The sequence below is a fragment of the Protopterus annectens genome, chromosome 4.part0 (genome assembly GCF_019279795.1).
Source record: "Protopterus annectens isolate FY-2018-M chromosome 4.part0, PAN1.0, whole genome shotgun sequence".
Lineage (NCBI taxonomy): Eukaryota > Metazoa > Chordata > Ceratodontiformes > Protopteridae > Protopterus > Protopterus annectens.
Genome location: NC_056733.1, coordinates 640,607,706 through 640,613,705, shown reverse-complemented (window position 1 = coordinate 640,613,705; position 6,000 = coordinate 640,607,706). Strand labels below are relative to the sequence as shown.

At 43.0% G+C, this 6,000-nt stretch overlaps 1 protein-coding gene across 3 annotated transcripts in view; it reads left to right on the top strand.

Annotated features, from left to right (window-relative positions):
• The window catches only part of LRRC43 (leucine rich repeat containing 43), a 1,074,258-nt gene that overhangs the window by 289,954 nt on the left and 778,304 nt on the right, over window positions 1-6,000 (top strand). The gene's annotated exons all lie outside the window — the stretch shown is intronic.

The window sequence follows — 6,000 nt, the reverse complement described above, 5'->3', positions numbered from 1 at the left end:
ACTTCAACAATTGGCTTAGTTTCTGGTGTCCTTCCAAGGTGATCCAGTATCTGTCTGCCTGGGATGACATGGTTGACAGGCCTCGATACTTTGCCAGAGATGGCCTCCACCTGTCACCCCTGGGGTTTCAAATATTGGCCAAGGATCTTGCTTCCCTCATTGTGCCTTTTTTAGGCTATGTCCCAAAGACAAATCTTCCAACATGAAAGATCTGGCAAAAAGCAAATTGAAGGTCATGCTGCTCAATGCTAGGAGCCTTAATCTGAAAAATGCACGCAATGGAGACTCTCTTCACACTGGAAGATGCCGATTCACAGAAACTTAGTTCAGGGCTGAGGAGAGGACCCCCTGCCTTACCAGGCTATACCTCAATCCACACTTTCTGACCCCAAAATGAGGTCGGAAAGACTATGGGTGGTGGAGTCTCTATCTTCATTAAAGACAGGCACACCTCTAGACTGGTTTACCAGCATGATGCACTAGAATTACTCCAGGTGCAACTGACAGTTGGCAAGACACCCATCCAAGTTATAACCAGCTATAGACCCCCCTCCATGTCTCAGGACACCCATTCCTCCCACCTAGACCTACTTGACTACTTCAAGGTACCCCCTAACACCCTGATCCTTGATTACTTCTACTACCTCACCATAGACTGGGTGAACTATTCCTGCACTAATGCACTCACCCGATGATTCCTTCACTTCATCAGTTTTAACGCACTAGACCAGCTGGTCTCATCCCCCACAAGGGGAGATAACATACTGGACTTGGTTCTCACCAACATGGGTGACTGCTGCACCACTCCCATAGTATGTTCTTCTCTGATGTGATCAGATCATCAGTCTGTCTCATTTGTAGTTTCTATCCCACCCAACACCTCCCCAGCCATAACCAGGCTAAAACACTTCTCAAAAGCTGCCTACACCCTCCTAAGGGAAGGTATCAGCAGCTTCACACCACCATCCCCCTCAGAGGATGCAGACAACTATGCTGAACAGTATGCCAGTGCAGTACACAAGGACCTGTACAGCTGCATGGACTCAACCATACCCAACAGAACTAAAACCTGCTCCTTAAGGAAACACAAACCTGTCTAGTGGACATCCTCTATCAACAGGTTTTACAACAAAAGGAAGAAACTGTTGTCCAAAGGTAAAAACGAACAAATCTCAAATCGGAAAATCTCCCTCCTCTGTCTCAACAAGCAAATTAGATCTATAGTGAAAAACTCCAAAGCCAATTATGAGTTGAAACTATCCTCTGAAATAAAGGGAAATCACAAGTCCTTCTTTAGTTACATTAGGGACCTCCATGGCAAAACCCAAGTTTGTTCCGAATTAGTACTTAATGGTACCACTTACACTGATCCTGCTGACTTAGCCAACCTGCTAGCTGATAGGTTCAGCACAAACGTCACCCCCTTATCACCCCCCCAAAGGCCCAGTTGACATCCCCGATACTTGTCCCACACCTCACATCTCCGTAGATCAAGTGTTAAAGGCCCTATCCAAGGCAAAGAACACAGCTTCCATGGGACCTGATAATATCCCAGGCTGTATTCTGCACTATCTCCAGCAAGAAATAGCTTTGCAACTGCACACCCTATTCAACCACAGCCTAAATACAGGCTTCATTCCAGCAGAGTTTAGAACTGCCATTGTCATCCCCTTGCGCAAAGTTGGTGCCTCTATTGACGTGGGAAACTATCAGCTTGACAAGTCGGATCTGTAAAGCCATGGAGCATATTGTTATGGATCTTATAAACAAGGACATAGGCAATTTCCAAATACTCGACCCCACCCAATTCGGATTCGTCAGTGGCAGATCTTGCTTATTGAACCTAGTTGCCTTCTTTGAGACTGCCACCAAGGCCCTGGATGAGGGAAAGTAAGTACATAAAGCTTACCTTGACCTGGCCAAGGCCTTTGACACAATCCCCTACTCGGGCATCATCGAAAAGCTAACACAACTCAGTGTTAATCCCTATCTTGTCAGATAGGTGGTCAACTGGCTCACAGATAGGACCCACAAGGTCAAAATAGGTGCCACCACCTCTGACAGCAGACCTGCCACTACTGATGTTCCCCAGTAATCTGTCTTGGGACCCCTACTGTTTGGCATCTACTTTTCAGAGGTCCAGGCAAAGATAAAGGGCCCGTGGCTGACCAAGTTTGTGGATGACTGCAAGTTGGTTGCTGTCACTGACTCCCCAAATGACCTTAACATACTGCAAGAAGATCTCACAGCTACAAATAACTGGTGCCAAAGTCATGGCCTTAAGTTAAATGCAAAAAATGTATTATCATGCCATTCTGCAAAAACACGGCCCCTAGTGATTACCACATCAACGGCAACCCCCTAAGCACACAACCCGTGGTGAGAGACCTGGGTACTCAGGTTGGCAGCAATCTCACATTCGACCATCATGTGGCTCCAGTGGTCAGAAAAGCCTTTTACTTGGTTTATCTCATAAGTAAAGGAATTGCATCCAGAAAAAAGGAGATTATTACCTCTCTGTACTCCTGCCTCATTAGACCCATAATTGAGTATAACACCCCGTTTAGTATGTACCTCTCCAAACACCTGCACCAACTGGAAAGGCCACAGAAATACCTCACAAAGAGAATCCATGGCCTCCAACACCTGTCCTATGTGGACAGGCTCAAATCACTATTACTTTTTACTCGGTATCATATAGATTACGCAGAGGTGATCTGCGTCTCGCCTACAAGGCAATATCGGACCCTGGCCTACTAGAGATGTTCCATATCTGTAAGTCTAACTCCTTGCGCATTACTCGCTCGATAGGCCTAAATCTAATATGCAACATCAACAAAACCTGCTGGAGAGACAGGTTTGTCTCCCAGAGGCTGCCCCGTCTCTGGAATACACTTCCAATACATGTCAAACAGAGTACCTTGCTGACCTTCTTCAAGTGCAACCTTGATGAGTGGATGGGAAACCACAAATTTGTCCCAGGGTTTCCATCTTTGTCCCTCACTGACAGGGGTGACAGATGCTGATTGAGGTTTCTTTTTTGGGGATAAACTCTTGGCTAGGCTTGTAAGGTCCCCAGGGCCATTAGCCTAGTAACCTCCTATGATTCTATGAGGTAGGTGATGCTTAATTGACAGTAGGTTGGAGAACTGCATACCCTGCTGTTGGAACTGGCACTGTAGTATAGTACCCAAGCTTTTCTGTATACCTTGTTAAATGCAAACTGGTTGAGGCTTTATCTGTTCAAGTTCAACTTGTTTATCTTAAACTTTCTGATCACTGTATTCCACAGGAAATCACTATTGATGCACCCTACTGGTGAACACTTAGAAACCATACTGACAGTGATTCATTTGTTTTCACAGATTTCTTTTTTCTTCACATTTGTACAACAATAGAATTGGTATATGTAAGTTTTGGGGATGAGAGGGATACAGGTAGATTTGCCCCTTTTAAAAGCAGATTTAAGTTCTTCATTGGGATGATTTCACCACCTGTTGTGCTTAGTGAGTTTGTTCTTCACTGAATTGTAACTTGATGAGCTTTAGTGGAAGTGCTGATGATTAGGTACCTGATGGACATCCAGTAATGAGGGCAGGACAAACCATAGATTGGGTACCAATGGGAATGTTTGTTACTATCCTTGCAATCAGGCTTTTATAGCCCCAGAGCTGCTGGGATAGGCTGTGAACTTTGGCAAGCCTAAAACTTCCAGATGTTCAACATTTAGATCATCGCTGCACTAGCTTAGGATATTTGGGTTATATCCTTGCCTAGGATATGGCCACCAGCCAGCTTTCAAAGCTTTAGGGCACCTTCCATTTGTCCAAACTGCCATTGGCTTGAGCAGAGCTATATAAAGTGGCAGTTTGGGTGCTTCCTTCCACCTGAAGTGCTTTACCTCTGCAGGCTTCATGGAACCGATGATCAGCTAGTGATCCTTTTAAGGCTCGACAGATAAGTGCTCTTCTGGGGAAACCTTACACTACATTTTTTTCTATAGTAAAATTCTATTTTTTCTGGGAATATGATCTTCTAGAAACTGCTGTTTTGTTTGACTTGTCATGTTACTGAAGGGATTTTTACTTATATAATACTTATGTGAAAGAATCGACAAAATCTATTTTTTTTTGACAAGTTACATTTTTGTGTGGTATAAATGTGTGTGTGTGTGTGTGGGGGGGGGGGTAGGATTTTGTGCTTTTAGGGACTGTCACTGTGCTTTGGGCTTTGCTTTGACCAGTACCTCTTGTTGTGTTAAGTGTATTGTCTTATTTTATTGAAAGGAAGTGATGTAATGTACCAACTGCTACTTAGGTTCAAAAAGGTTTTGGCGCCCTTTTTGTACTTCTCTGATGAAGCTTCTCTCTTTTGGAGTAGCGAAAACGCTTGTTGTCTTTCCACAATAAATTTGCGTTAAGGAATATTACTTTGTGCTTTGGGCTTTGCTTTGACCAGTACCTCTTGTTGTTCTAGGGACTGTCACAGAAAATGTTATCTCAGAACCTTTATTTTTCTTCTCAGACATTTTATCAACTCATGCAGTATCCACAATGCACTTGTGAGGCTTCCCTCCCTGATTGAACATGGAATAGTTGTTGGTGTCTGTGGTTCTTGCTTCCCCCATCTACAAGAAGAAGAAAGTTGTTAGGGTGTCTTTAGGTATCTGGCTGACTCCATCACTGCCACAGCTGCTTGTGGATGACTCTCATATAACCAAAACTTGTTCCTCAGACAACTAATCCTTTGCTTCTGGTCCCCCTAGTGTAGACCCTTGGGAAGTCACTAAGGACTGGGAGATTGGCATGTCTGCTGTGGCTGTAGAGTTGTCGTCTCTGTACAAGGGGGAATCACTCTTACTGGGTTTGGAAGCAGGAGTGGGTGAAGGTATACCACCTAACTGGGGTAAGGTGCCGGATTCTCAGGCTAGTGTTCCAGTCATGGACTGGTCCCTTTCCAAAGAATTTGTAATGGAAGAAAAATCAGAAACTTAAAAAAAATTATTCTTCTCCTGTATGTTTAACTATGGGCAGGGAAAATTTGCTGGGATCTGCTTTTAATGTGTTAAGTCTTGTTTCCTCACTGTCTCCTAATAGAAAAACAGATTTCCCTCACAGCCTGACAGTGATTCCTAGTCAGATAAGTCGGGAGGAGACATGGATTGTGATTCTTCAGTTAATTTTTTTGAAGCTGAAGATTCTGATTCTGTGGACCGTGTTTCTTCAGGGAGAGTGGTATATAATTCCATTCTTTCTGCAGGAGTATTATGATTTTTTACAACTGGATTTTCTACAACCTGCAATTGTTCCTCTGTTCCTCCTGTGCTGTCTGCTTTAGAGGATATTTTCTTAAAAACTTGCGATATGCCTGACTGTCAACCTCTGCCCTCAAGAAGCCTAATAGATTATATAAAGTACCTCAGACACATAAATTGCTGTTTTCTAATCGCAAATCAAATCAGATCCTACAGTGATATTGTTATCTAAGTCTTCCACTGTTAGACATATTGTGAATGCTACCCCCATTCCTTCTGACAAGAGTGGGAATGCTTGACAGATTTGGGAAGAAAGTTTATTCTTCTGCTACCTTAATGTTTTAGAATTTTGAACTGCCAGGCTCACATGTTAAATTTTTTATGAGCTTATTTTGAGAACATGAGAACTTTTTTCTAAGGTTAAAACTTCTTTAAATTTCTTAGTTGTGCCTGCTTCTCAGGTTGCCAAATACTCTTTGAAGTGCTCTTATAATTCTGCTGATACTGTTTCCAGGGTTGCTGCTACTGGTTCAATTATGAGAAGATTTGCTTTGTTATCTTCTCAAAACTTACCAGAATATGTTAAAGCTGAGATTTTGAGATCTCCCCTAGACAAAGATGTGCTATTTGGACCCACTTCTGCTGCTCAGAGCCTTAAAAAAACGAGACAGGTAAATTGATTCAAATGTCTACTCAGATTTTTCAAAGCTCCTTTTCTAAGTTCAGTAAAACTTTTCTTCCTTTTC